At 33.2% G+C, this 14,111-nt stretch overlaps 1 protein-coding gene across 2 annotated transcripts in view; it reads left to right on the top strand.

The window, feature by feature from the left end:
* The window catches only part of ASCC3 (activating signal cointegrator 1 complex subunit 3), a 390,213-nt gene that overhangs the window by 51,118 nt on the left and 324,984 nt on the right, over positions 1-14,111 (top strand). The window lies entirely within an intron of this gene.

The raw sequence follows: 14,111 nt of genomic DNA, 5'->3' as shown, positions 1-14,111 counted from the left end.
CCAACCTCTTTTGGCAAGTAGTGAGACTTGTTATTGAAGATGTAGAAAAACATGCTGAATCGTCACTTTTATTGGGATTTGTGGAAAGTTGGATTTTTATGACTTTTAAGATACCTGCCAACCTGAAGCATTTTCGAGGCCATATATTGTCTTGTTATAGATGTGGGTAAAAATGCATTATTAATATATTAAGCTCGCAATGAGGAGCTTAAATATATGTTTCCAATTTATGGCAATAACAGATTTTGAACTAATTTGCTATTGATTGGAATGGTTGCTCAAGGAGTAAGACAGTTTGACAAATTTCATACTACTTCTCTGTTTGATACTGTTCACTCATTCATTTATTCAGTCACTAATTCTGTACTCTGTGCCAAGTACTTTTAAGTTTGGGGAGATAAACGGTAATCTAAAAAGTTTAATCAACCTCCTCCCATTATCCTGCTTTCTTAAGTCCTCTCCTTTTGGATCTTGCATACATACTTTTTTTTTTTTTTTTTTTTTTTGAGACAGAGTTTCGCTGTCGCCCAGGCTGGAGTGCAATGGCGTGATCTCGGCTCACTGCAGGCTCCGCCCCCCGGGGCTCACGCCATTCTCCTGCCTCAGCCTCCCGAGTAGCTGGGACTACAGGCGCCCACCACCTCGCCTGGCTATTTTTTTGCATTTTTAGTAGAGATGGGGTTTCACTGTGTTAGCCAGGATAGTCTCGATCTCCTGACTTCGTGATCCGCCCGCCTCAGCCTCCCAAAGTGCTGGGATTACAGGCATGAGCCACCGCGTCCGGCCTCATACATACTTTTAAGAAGAGAATGCTGGAAAATTGTATGTGATATAATGAATGTTGTTAGGAATGATTTGGAAAAGCACATGGATACTTGGATTAGATATATGGAGAGTTACATGTAATATATTGATATGGGGAAGAAATAAGATAAATGCATTTTATTAGTAAAACAAAGATATGTTTCTGTTAATCGTATTTGAGATAAAAACATTTTGGATAATATCAGTTTGTAAACATAAATAAGTATGGTTATTAGATTTAGAAATTGCTGTAAGCATTCACTCAAATATTTAAGATTTAATACATAAATTTTGTTTTATATATACGTGTATGCATGCATGAGCACACACATACATACACACATAATGGTTGAAACTTGTCTTCTGAGACAATATCAGAATATCCTTCTAAGAATCAAGGAAGCTGTCAATTTGCCATATACATGAAAATGTAAAGTAAGCTTTTAAATATGTAGTGGTACCTAGCTTTGACTTATTTACTATGCAGCTAATTATAGTATGTGGGGAATAAATAGTGTTCACATTCCAAGTTGTCTTAAGTTGTAAGTGACTTTGGTTTTAGCTTTGTAAATTGTTATGTAGATTAAGTACCTGTAAATAATGAGCATTAGTTATTCTGTAAATATAATTTATCTAATTCTCTGCAAACAGCCACAGTTTGCATAGAAATTCTTCTTAAGAGATAAATAAATGCTGTCATAATTTTCATGGTCATTTTCTTATGTTATTTATGACCTTTTTTTATAATGTATGAATACTTAATAATTTTCTGTGCCACAATTCAGAGTAAGAATAATTTATAAAGTTTTAAATAACATTATTGGCTTTTTATAATTATCCATATTCAGATCCATATGAACCGTCAATTCAAAACTGTTTTCAGGTTTTAACATTTTCTTCTCTTATTATACTTCATATTGTTAGTTTTCAATATGCACATTTTAAAATTTCACATGCAAATCTAAAATTGCTTCATATCTCAAAGAAAGACATTTCCTAAATTGCATACAGTTTTTCTTTGCATACTATGCTTACTGTAATTTATAATGTATGCTGTTTATTACTTTAATGTATAGAACAACTTTAATTTTTAAAAACTTTTTTGGTCACACTGTTTACCATGTTTTAAAATTTTTTTTAATTTTGTTTCTAATGGACGCATAATTATGCCTCTTTATGGGGTCTAGTGTGATGTTTCAATACATGTATACATTGTTTAAAAATCAAATCAGAGTGTTTAGCATAACCATCACCTCATACATTTATCATTCCTTTGTTACATTAAAAATCCTCTTTTCCAGCTTTTTTGAAATACACAACACAATATTGTTAGCCCTAGTCATCCTACTGTGCACTAGATAGGCCATAACTTAATCCTCCTCTCTAACTGTAACTTCGTACCCATTGACCACACTCTCCTTATTCTCCCTCCACCCCCAATCTCCCCAGCCTCTGGTAATCACTATTGTACTCTCTCCTTCTATGAGATCAGCTTTTTTAGATTCCACATGTGAGTGAGATCAAACAGTATTTGTCTTGCTGTGCCCCGCTTATTTTACTTAACATAATGTCCTCCAGGTTCATCCATGTTGTTGCAAGAGACAGGATTCCATTCCTTTTTACAGCTGAGTAGTATTCCATTGTGTATATACTATGTATTTATTCATCTGTTGGACACTTAGGTTGATTCATATCTTGGTTGTTGTGAATAGTACTGCAGTAAATATGGGAGTGCAGGTATCTCTTCATCATACTTATTTGTTTTCCTTTGGATATATACCCAGTAGTGGGATTGCTGGATCATATGATAGTTGTATTTTTAATTTTCTGAGAAACCTTCATACTGTTTTTCATAATGGTTGTACTAATTTACATTTCTACTGACAGTGTATAACAGGTCCCTTTTCTTCACATCTGCGCCAACAGTTGTTTTTTGTTCATTTGTTTTTGTCTTTTTGGTAACAGCAATTCTAATTGGAGTGAAATGGTACGTCATTGTTGTTTTGATTTGCATTTCCCTGATGATTAGTGACATTGAGCATTTTTTTTCCTATACCTGTTGGCCTTTTGTATGTTGTCAGAAATGTCTATTCAGATTATTTGCTCATTTTTGATGGATTGTCAGATTATTTTGCAATTGAGTTGTTTAATTTCCTTATTATTCTGGATATTAGCCTTCCTATACACATAAACCCTACCAAAATTGAATCATGAAGAACCAGAAAATCTGAACAGACCAGTAACAAGTAATGAGATGAAATCAGTAATAAAAAGTCTCCCATCAAAGAAAATTCCAGGATCTGATAGCTTTACTTCTGAATTCTGCCAATAAAGGCCTTGTAATGGTTCTACTCAAATTATTCCAAAAACTTGAAGAGGAGTGGATACTTCCAAAGTCATGCTACAGGCTAAGCACTATCCTGATACCAAAACCAGATAAGGACACAACGAGAAAAGAAAACTATAGGCCAGTATTGCTGATAAACATAGATGTAAAACATTCTCAACAAAATACTAGCAATCCAAATTCAACAGCACATTAAAGGGATCATTCACCATGACAAAGTGGGATTCATCCCAGGGATGCAAGGATGGTACAAAATATGCAAATAAATAAACATAATATATCACATGAATAGAATGAAGGACAAAAACTTCATGATCATTTCAGTAGATGCAGAAAAATCACTTGGCAAAATTCAACACCTCTTCATGATTAAAACCCCTCAACAAATTAGAAGGAATGTACCTCAACATAACATAGCTAATATATGACAAACCTATAGCTAACATGATATTGAATGGGGAAAAGTTGAAAACTTTTAAGATCTGGAATAAGATGAGGATGCCCACTTTTGCCACTTCTATTCAACATAGTACTTGAAGTCCTAGCCAGAGCAGGTAGGCAAGAGAAAGAAATAAAAGACATCCAATGTGGAAAGGAAGGAGTTAAATTGTCTCCGTTTGCAGACAACATGATCCAATCTTATGTATAGGAGACCCTAAAGACTCTTAAAAAACTGTTAGAATAAACAAATTTAGTAAAGTTCCAGGATATAAAATCAACATACAAAAATCAGTATCATTTGTATATTAATGCATTAAAAGCAAACTATCTGAGAAACAAATCAAGAAAACAATTCCATTTAAAATAGCTACACATAGACAGAATACCTGAGAATAGATTTAATCAGGGATGGGAAAGATCTCTACATTGAAAACATAAAACATTGATGAAATAAATTGAAGAAGATGCAAATAAATGGAAAGATATTTTGTACTGGTGAATTGGAAGAATTAATGTTGATAACATGTGTATACTCCTAAAGTGATCTATAGGCAGTTCAATCCCTGTCAAAATACCCGTAACATTCTTTACAGAAATAGAAAAAACAATCCTAAAATTTGTATGGAACCACAGAAGACCCTGAGTAGCCAAAGTAATCTTGAGGCATCACACTACCAGACCTCAAAATATACTTCAGAACTGTAGTAATCAAAACAGCATGGTACTGGCATAAAAATAGACACAGAGACCAATATAACAGAATAGAGAATGCAGAAATAAATCCATGGGCTTATAGCCAACTGATTTTTGAGAAATGTGCCAAGAAGACACAATGGATAAAGGACAGTGTCTTCAATAAATGGGGCTGGAAAAGCTGGATATTCATGTGCAGAAGAATGAAACTAGACCTTTATCACAGTGTACAAAAATCAACTCGAAATAGTTTAATGACTTAACTGATATCTGAAATGATAACTAGACATTACATAAGAGACAACAACATAAGAGAAATGCTTCTTGACAATGATCTGTGTAAGGCTTTTTTTGGATAAGACCCCCAAATCATAAGCAATAAAAGCAAAAATAGACAAATTGTATTACATCAATCTAAAAAGCATCTGTACATCAAAGGGAACAATAAACAGAATGAAAATACAGCCTAAGGAATGGGAGAAAATATTTGCAAACTATTTCTGAGAATAACTCTAATTTTTAAAATGCGTGTTCTGTGTAATTAAAGAGGAAATGTATGGGTTTTCTTCAATTGGTAAGAATCAGAATGTCTTTTTTTTTTCCTTGAAGGCTTATTGGGTGGGCACTGATGCATTATATGGTTTTTAGATGCTTATACTATACCTAGAAACTCAGCCAGATTTGAGAATTTGTAAATTATTCTGTGTTAATAGTTAACATTATTCCAGTTTCATAAAATAAACTTCCAGAGCTTTCTCTTCTGTTTTCGAAAAAGTTTCTGTAAGAAAGCAGTTATCGATCCATGAAAATTTAATACTAGTATGCCTCTGAAATTATACAGCCTGATCTCTTTTGGAGGACCAACTTCAATTACCAGTTTGAATTTTCCAGTAGTTATTTGTTTATTCAGACTTTCTCTTGCTAAGTTGTTTGATAATTATATTTTTTTGAAATTAGCCATTTCTTCTGAGTACTTAGCTTTTTGCTATAAAGTTGTTTATAATGTGCTGTTATTTTAAAAAAATTATGCTAGCTTTTAGTTATATTGCCTCTTTCTTATATCTGTCTATACTTATCTCCTTTTTGCTAGCGTAGTGTTTGCCTTGTTTTCAGAAAACCAGCTTTTGCTTTTGTTGCTCTTTTCTTTTTTTTATTTTTCCCACATATGTTTTGGGATTTAATCATACAGCATGTGTTCCTTTTAAATAATAAGTATCTGACAGTTTTCCAGTTTTTAAATACTGAAGAGGTTGGGATAAGCCTAAAGGCCTTCTAATTAAACCCAGTGATGACAAATATACTTCTTTCACAATGACAGTGGGTTTCTTTAAAAAATGTTAGACTGTTTACAAAGACTTGTTTTCTTATGCTATTAATAATAATTGTGCTAACATTTGAAATATTCTAAGTATTTTTATTGTACGTGAAAAATAAAATAAATTCTAATGTGAAATTCCAAAAGAGATTTATATTTTATAACCTAATAACAAAAACTCATAGAAAACAACCTTGTATTAGTCACTGATTCCCTCCTTTTATTACTTATTCATTTTCTCCACAAAGATTTGATAAGCATCTTTTATATATAAGACATTTAGCTAGATAATTTTTGTTTAAACCACACTCACTCGCACCGTCACCCAGGCTGGGGTGTAGTGGTGCTATCTCGGCTCACTGCAACCTCTGCCTCCCGGGTTCCAGCGATTCTCCTTCAGTAACTGGGATTACAGGCACGCACCACCATGCCTGGCTAATTTTTGTATTTTTAGTAAAGACGGGGTTTTGCCATGTTGGCCATGCTGGTCTTGAACTCCTGACCTCAAGTGATCCACCCTCCTGGGCCTACCAAAGTGCTGGGATGACAGGCGTGAGCCGCCGGGATTTCAGCCTTTAAAAGCGCGCGTCCTGCCACCTTTCACTGCAGCCCTTCGCTCTGAATGACACATCCTTCAGTTTTACAAACATTTACCAGCATTAAGGGAATAATCATTTTCATTGATAATAGCTTTAAAATTATTTTTTTCTTGAATTTTATACCATATTTTGTTTTTAATTAATAAACTAATTTTTGGAGTAGTTTTACATTTATAGAAAAAATAAGTGAAACGTATAGAGTTCTTGTATATCTACTCCCCTTATTTTCTCCTAACGTCTTGTATTAGAGTGGTACATTTGTTATGATTGATAAGCCAATATTTACACATTATTATTAGTTGAAGTCCATAGTTTACCATAGGATTACAGAAGGATTCACTCTTGGTATTATACATTGTATGGGCCCTGACAAATGTATACTGGTATGTATCTACCATCACAGTATTATACAGAATAGTTTCACCACCCTAAAAACCATCCTTTGTGCTCTGTCATTTCATTCCTCCCTTCCCCTGTAGCCTTGAGAACCACAGATCTTTTTACTCTTACCATATTTTTCTTTTTTCAGATGTCATATAGTTGAAATCATATAGTATGTCGCCTTTTCAGATTGGGTTCTTTTCTTAGCATTATGCATTTAAGATTCCTCCATGCCTTTTCATGGCTTGACAGTTGTGTGTTTTTTCAGCATTGAATAAAATACTCCATTATACAGATATAGTCAATTTATTTATTCATTCACCTATTGAAGGATATGTTGGTTGCTTCTAAGTGTTGGCAATTAAAAATAAGATTTTTAATTTTATTAAGTTTTATATTTTATTTCCTTCTTTGTTTTTCTAGTATAGCTCAGCTGTATTTATTTGTGAACACTTTTCTCATTTCCACTCTTCAAAATTTCTAAGTGTTGCTTTAACTGTATTTCATTTGCTGTGTACTTTTTATTGTTTAATTGTAATCCATAAACTAGATGAACATCTTTTAGTTTCTAAGCTTTTGGGTTTATCATTCTTCCCCTACCCTTTTATACTGTCTGTGGGATTGACAATATTTTTATATTCCCTTTTATTCTCTTTCTGGTTTAGGAGCTAATAGATTGAATTTTACGTCTGGTGCATACTCTTAAATTTGTTTTAAATATGAATGGGTGGCTGTGAGTGCTTCTTCCAACCTCTGAATACCTTCCTTTTGTCCATCTTACTATTTTTGAGAGCTTTCTTTCTTTTAAGTTAAAAATGATTTATTCATTTGAGTGTATAATTAAATTTACTGGCATGTTTTATGAGTGTGCTCTTCCTTATGTTCATGATTTTCCTTTAGATTCATTTTTCTTCTTACTACAGTACTTCATTAAGAATTCTTTTAGAGAGCTTCAATGGGTGCCAAGTTTTTAGTCTTTGTATATCTTAAAGTGTTTAAATTTTTTTCTCGTTCTTGAATAATAAGAATAATAGTAGTTTAGTTGGAGATAACATTCTAGGAAGATTATCTTTCTCTCAGCACTTAATCACCCCGCTTCCTTCCATCATCATTTGTGGTTGATGAAAGACTTGCAGTCTTTTTGTTATTCCTTTATAAGTGTTCTTTCTGAATATTCATGTATTTCTATAATCCTAGAACATTCCAGGCTATAATCTTTTAAAATAATGCCTTTCCGTCATTCTCTCTAGTCTTCGTCTTTGAAAAATCCCATCAGAGATATCTCTGGGGGGCGAGGTGTGTTGATCACTTCGGGCTAGGAGTTCGAGACCAGTCTGGCCAACATGGCGAAACATGAAAAATACAACAGACAAACTAACCAACCAACTCAGTGACAACAAAACAGGTCTACCCTGGAGTCATACTCTAATTTTTTCTATTTTCCTCCCTTTCTGATCCTTTATCCCACTTTCTTTTTCTTCCTCTTCCTTCTCCCTCTTCTTTGTCAAATAGAGGATTGAGTTATTATCACTGATCCATATAAAGTCCCTCTCTCATTTATTTTAACTCCCACCCCCATTTCTATTCCCCGACTTCCCATGTGCAACCTTCCTAATATGTTTGATACGCATCTTTTTATTTGTATGTATTATTAGAAAATGTTTATTGTTTTTGTGTGCAAAAAAAATTAATAAAAAAAAACAAAAAAAACAGAGATATATTGGAACCTCTCACTCTATATCTTCCATCTCTTCAATACTTAACATTTTTTTTTAAGTCTATTTACTTCTGTCTTGCATTCAAGGTGGATTCTTTGTACTATTTCCACAGAATTATCTGAGGAATTTTTAGTAATTATTTTTTATTTCTTGATTTCTGCATGTCTCTTTTTATATCCACCAGTTCTTCTTTAACTTTTTTGTTTTGTTTTATAAATTCCTTTTTTAATACAGCAACTGCTTTATCTTTTCAGCTTTATAATACTTATTTCAAAGTCTTTGTCATATTGTTTCATATTATTTTCTTATGTTTCATTGCTGATTTTGTTGACTGCCAGTTTTAGTGTAATATTTCTTATGGTTCAGAATTTTAATTTTTAGACTGATCTTAATTTGAAGCTTCCCCTTTCACATTCCTCCTTACTCCATGCCCTAAATTTCTATATTAGCTGTGGCCCCAGGAATCATTTTGATGGTAGTTCAGCTTTTTTTTTCATGAACACAGAAGCTCCATGCCTATCCCTGGCTTCCGTTAAGATTAGCTCTAGTTCCCATTTGCATGGATCAATTTTTATCTAGGTTACCCAGCAGGAGCAAAACTACTGGCCTAGCTGTCCAGAACTGGAGCTGAGCTTACTGCAACTTTTAGCTCTGTTCATTGCTTTGCCTATTTTGTTGAATTTCTGGTTGAGGGAGATATTAGTCTTATTTTTAAGTTCAAGTGTACCTTTTTTAGTGTAATATATATACTATGTTTTTTCCTATATATACATGATAAAGTATAATTTATAAATTATACTTTTTTGTTTTTTTTCTCTTTTTTTTTTTAACCAGAAGAGTTGAATTAAAGTCTGAATTTTGTGCCATCTTTATCATTTTAATTGATAATACTAGTTCTCTCAGCAGGCATCCTCCTTTTTCTCTCAAGCATAAAAGGGAAAGGGTTTTTCAAGATAATTTTAAGAAGAAATTTAAAAGTAAAATATATTTTAGTGTTTTTAGTTAAAGAGAAATGATTGTTTATAAGATCACATGTTTTTGTTGTGATAAACTGTTTTAGTCTTTTATAAATATTCTAAAACTTGAAAACAGAAGAATAAACCCTTTCTACGTAGGGTTAAAATTGAAAACTAGTTTGATCAAGGTAAAAGAAAATTAATCATGATGTTATGTTGGTTTTAATAAGAATAACTTAACTGTAGCCTTTATAAGTATTTTGATGATTCTGAGGAAAACAAAACAAAACCAAGAAATCATACTTACTTATATTAGTCTTATTTATATTTTGCTTTACTTTGAAAATTTTAACCCCGTTTTTAGTTTTATATGAGTATAGGTCCCCATAACTTAGTTGCTTATGCATTTTACATATCACCTGATGCCCAGAAAAAGTGCTTTGTGATATGATATTCTTGTGAATTGAATTTCTGTGAAGCAAGTTTATGTCTTGCAATCCCTTAAGTAGAAAGATTGATTCCTTGATAAATGCTTTGTTTTCGTTTTTGTTTTTTTAAAAAGACAAAGGACAGTTTATTACTTGCAGCAATAGCAGTAGCCTAAATATCAGCATTTGTACCTGTTCCAGGAGCCCCAATTCCCGCAAGGCAACACAAAGAGGTACAGATGGTACCTACACATATAAATGCTGTGATTTTTCTTTTATTGTCCATATTCATAAGGAAAGAGAGTAAACATTATTGCTTATATACTGATTGTCTACCATGAAATGTAATATATCTCATACAAATGTTATATCTATGTGGTGGGTTTTAGGTATTGCTTTCTGTGATAAATGTTCATTTCTTCTTGATATACAACAAATGAGCTTACTTGAAAAGAAATACCTCTCCCATTTGCTACATTTTATGTCTGGTCATTCAGATGCTTAGTTAAAATTTCAGTTTTTTTGTCTATAAGTTGCTATTCCTTTTCTTAACTAGCTTTGCTCTAAATGCCATGTCTTCTACTTGAAAAGAATATGTGGTAGTCCCCTCTTATCCAAGTTTTGCTTTCTGTGGTTTCAGCTACTGACAGTCAACCACATTCCAAAAATATTAAATTATAAGTTTCAGAAATAAACAACAAGATTTTAAATTACATGCCGTTGTGGGTAGTCTTGTACCGTCTTGCTCTGTCCTGCCTGGGACGTGAATCATCTGGTTGTAGACACTTAGTAGCCTCCTTGATTATCATATTAGCTGTTTTCTTCTTGGTTATCAGATCAACTGTTGCAGTATCACAGTGACTGTGTTCACTAACCCTTATTCTACTTAATAATGCCCCCCAAAGCCAAGAGTAGTGGTGCTGCCATATTATTATAATTATTCTCTTTTATTATTGTTGTTAATCTCTTACTGTGGCTAATTTATAAATTATACTTTATCATGTATATATAGGAAAAAACATAGTATATATAGGGTTTGATATTTCTGCAGTTTTCAGACACCCACTGGAAGTCTTGGAATGTATCTCCCCACCGCAGATAAAGGGGAACTACTGTAATAGATACCTTGTACTTTTTTTTAATCCCCATTTCTATCGGATAAAGGGGAACTACTGTAATAGATACCTTGTACTTTTTTTATCCCCATTTCCTCTTAACTAGTTCCAGTTAGATATTAGGCTAAAGAATTTGCTAAACTAAAATGATTACATTGTTAAAGATTTGTTTTGTTACTATTATGGAATAATTATTAATATGAATTACTAAATTGTTTTTTCAGTGTTAAGCTTTTTTTTTTTTTTTAAGAAAATACTGTGTGTCAACATGATATCCAAGTGGTTAAATTGTGTTTGACAAAAACATTTTTCTTATGAGAAATAAGTTTTGAAAGGAAATAAGGTTTTAGTTGTTTAATCATTAGTCCTTGTATATTAGTTTTGATCTGCCTTTGTCTGCATGATAATGGATTTTTGTTTAAAATTTTAGTTGTTCATTCTAAATAGAGTAAATGTGAAAATCCATTTAATTAAATTAATGGTGTATGCTTAGTAGACACAAAGTGAAAAAAATGATAAAATCTGGTTTGTATTGTTTAAAAATAAAAAATTCTCTGTGATATGTTTATAATTTTAGAAGAGTTAGAAAACATAAAAAGGAAAAATGAAAAGTGTATAATATAGTAGTATCCTGTTAGCATTTGTCTATATAGGATTTGTTTGCTTGTTTTTTGGACATTATAGTATTTATAAAGAGCAAAATTTATTGAAATAAAAAAAGACCTAATTGCCAAAACTTGGAAGCAGCTGAGATATCCTTCATTAGGTAAATGGGTAAACACTGTGGTGAATGCATCTAATAGAATATGATTCAGTGATAAAAAGAAATGAGCTATCAAGCCACAAAAAATTACAAGAACCTTAAATGAAAATTGTTAGGTATAAGAAGCCAGTCTAAAAAGGCTACATATTCTGTGATTCCAACTGTTTGACCTTCTGCAAAAGGCAAAAACTATGGAGACAATGAAAAAATAAATGGTTTTCAGGGATTTGGGGAAAGGGAGAAAGGGTGGAATAGGTAGAACACAGGATTTTAAGGGTAATGAGTGATACTGAAATGATTCTGAATGATACTGTAATGGTGGTTACTTGTCATTATAATAGTTACATATTTGTTAAAACGTGTAGAATGTAAAACACACAATGTGAACCCCAGTGTAAACTGTGGACTTCTAAAAACTAATTGGTAGTAAGTATGATACAACTAGACAGATAAATGATGTGATGTAAACATATTCCATCTAAATCTTGGCAGAACATTTTACAGTAGAATCCAGACTAATGCCGTCTTTTTGTGATGATTGACGTATTCTTTATTTGCTCTCCAACATGGTAGACAGTAGCCACATGTGGCTGTTGATTGCTTAAAATGTGGCTAATGTGACTTAGAAATTGTATTTTAAATTTTATTTAATTTTAATTATGTAGAATATAAGTAGCCTCATGTGGCTGGCAGCTACAATATTAGACAGGAAGTATCTAAATGACAGAAGAAAGAGAAATGTAAATTGGTAAAATACAGTTTAGATGGAATTAGTAGTTGATTGAAAAACCTTACTCTGAATATTGGTTCATTGCCTGTTTGGGAGCAGGTCTTCATTCTTTATCCTGCAGTTTTATTGAAAAACCTTACTCTGAATGTTGATTCATTGCCAGTGTGGGAGCAGGCCTTCATTCTTTATCCTGCAGTTTTTAAATTTGGTTCTGTCCTCAGCAGTTCAATTAGTAATCTGCATAAAGGTGTCTAAAACTTGTGAGAGTCAGATTCAACATTGATAGTATTACTGATACGATGGATGACATAATGCGGACTTAGCTTCCAAAAGACTGAAATGAGGAAATAGTACGAAAGTGAACTGTATAAGGATCCATTTAGACTTAAAAAATATTATATAAAGTACAGTTTGGCCAGGCGCGGTGGCTCACGCCTGTAATACCAGCACTTTGGGAGGCCGAGGCAGGCAGATCACAAGGTCAGGAGTTTGAGACCAGCCTGGCCAATATGGTGAAACCCCGTCTCTACTAAAAATACAAAAAATTAGCCGGGCGTTGTGGTGGGCGCCTGTAGTCCCAGCTACTCGGGAGGCTGAGGCAGGAGAATTGCTTGAATCCGGGAGGCAGAGGTTGCAGTGAGCCGAGATCGCGCCACTGCACTCCAGCCTGGGTGACAGATTGAGACTGTCTCAAAAAATGAAAAAAAAGTACAGTTTGTGGGAGACTTAGCCTAAAAGAAGTTCATGTGGAAAAAAAATTAAAACCTAAGGCTTTTGTTTGACTGCATATTGAGTTTGTAGTCAACATTTTGTTGTCATTACCATTTTGTGCTGTGTTCAGAGAAGCTTAATACTAGTCCAAGGTTGGTAATAATCTTTGTGATCTGTGATGATCAATTTATATTTGAAATACTATGTTCAGTTATGAATGCGCAACTATCAATAGCCAAATCAATCAAGCAGAAGAAAGGATATCAATCAAGCAGAAGAAAGGATATCGAAGATCAACTTAATGAAATAAAGTGAGAAGACAAGATTAGAGAAAAAAGAATAAAAAGGAACAAACAAAGCCTCCAAGCAATATGGGACTATGTGAAAATACCAAATCTACATTTGATTGGTGTACCTGAAAGTGACGGGGAGAATGGAACCAAGTTGGATAACACTCTTCAGGATATTATCCAGAAGAACTTCCCCAACCTAGCAAGACAGGCCAACATTCAAATTTAGGAAATACAGAGAACACCACAGGATACTCCTCAAGAAGAGCAACCCCAAGACACATAATCGTCAGGTTCACCTAAGGTTGAAATGATGGAAAAACTGTTAAAGGCAGCCAGAGAGAAAGGTGGGATTACCCACAAGGGGAAGCACATCAGACTGAATGCGATTTTTTAAGAGGCTCCGTAAAAGGGACATTTCTAAAGGAACTTAGATGAAGAATCATTAGAAACCAAGTTATAAGAGTAGTAGTAAGAAGTTGATGCATTTTTACCTAGGGAAAAAAAACTTGAGTAGCATCCCTAGAATATTACTTGACATTATCTGTTTTTTTAGCTGATGAGCTAAAAAAAAAAAAAAAATCACAAATGAATCTCATAGTGTTTTCAGAAAGTTTACAAATTTGTGTTGGGATTCATTCAAAACTGTCCTAGGCCACATGCGGCCCACAGGCCACGGGTTGGACAAGCTTGAGAAACATATCCTATAAACAGGCTCTTCACTATCCTGGTTACTTTTTTCAGAATGTATTTCAATTTTTCATTGTAGTCTTCTTAAAAAGTATAGATTATAATTTAATTAAAAACTCAATAAATATGG

This window comes from Hylobates moloch, unplaced genomic scaffold (assembly GCF_009828535.3).
Source record: "Hylobates moloch isolate HMO894 unplaced genomic scaffold, HMol_V3 SCAFFOLD_2, whole genome shotgun sequence".
NCBI classification, from domain to species: Eukaryota; Metazoa; Chordata; class Mammalia; order Primates; family Hylobatidae; genus Hylobates; species Hylobates moloch.
The sequence above is the reverse complement of the archived record's forward strand: the minus strand, read 5'-3'. Positions and strand labels throughout refer to the sequence as shown.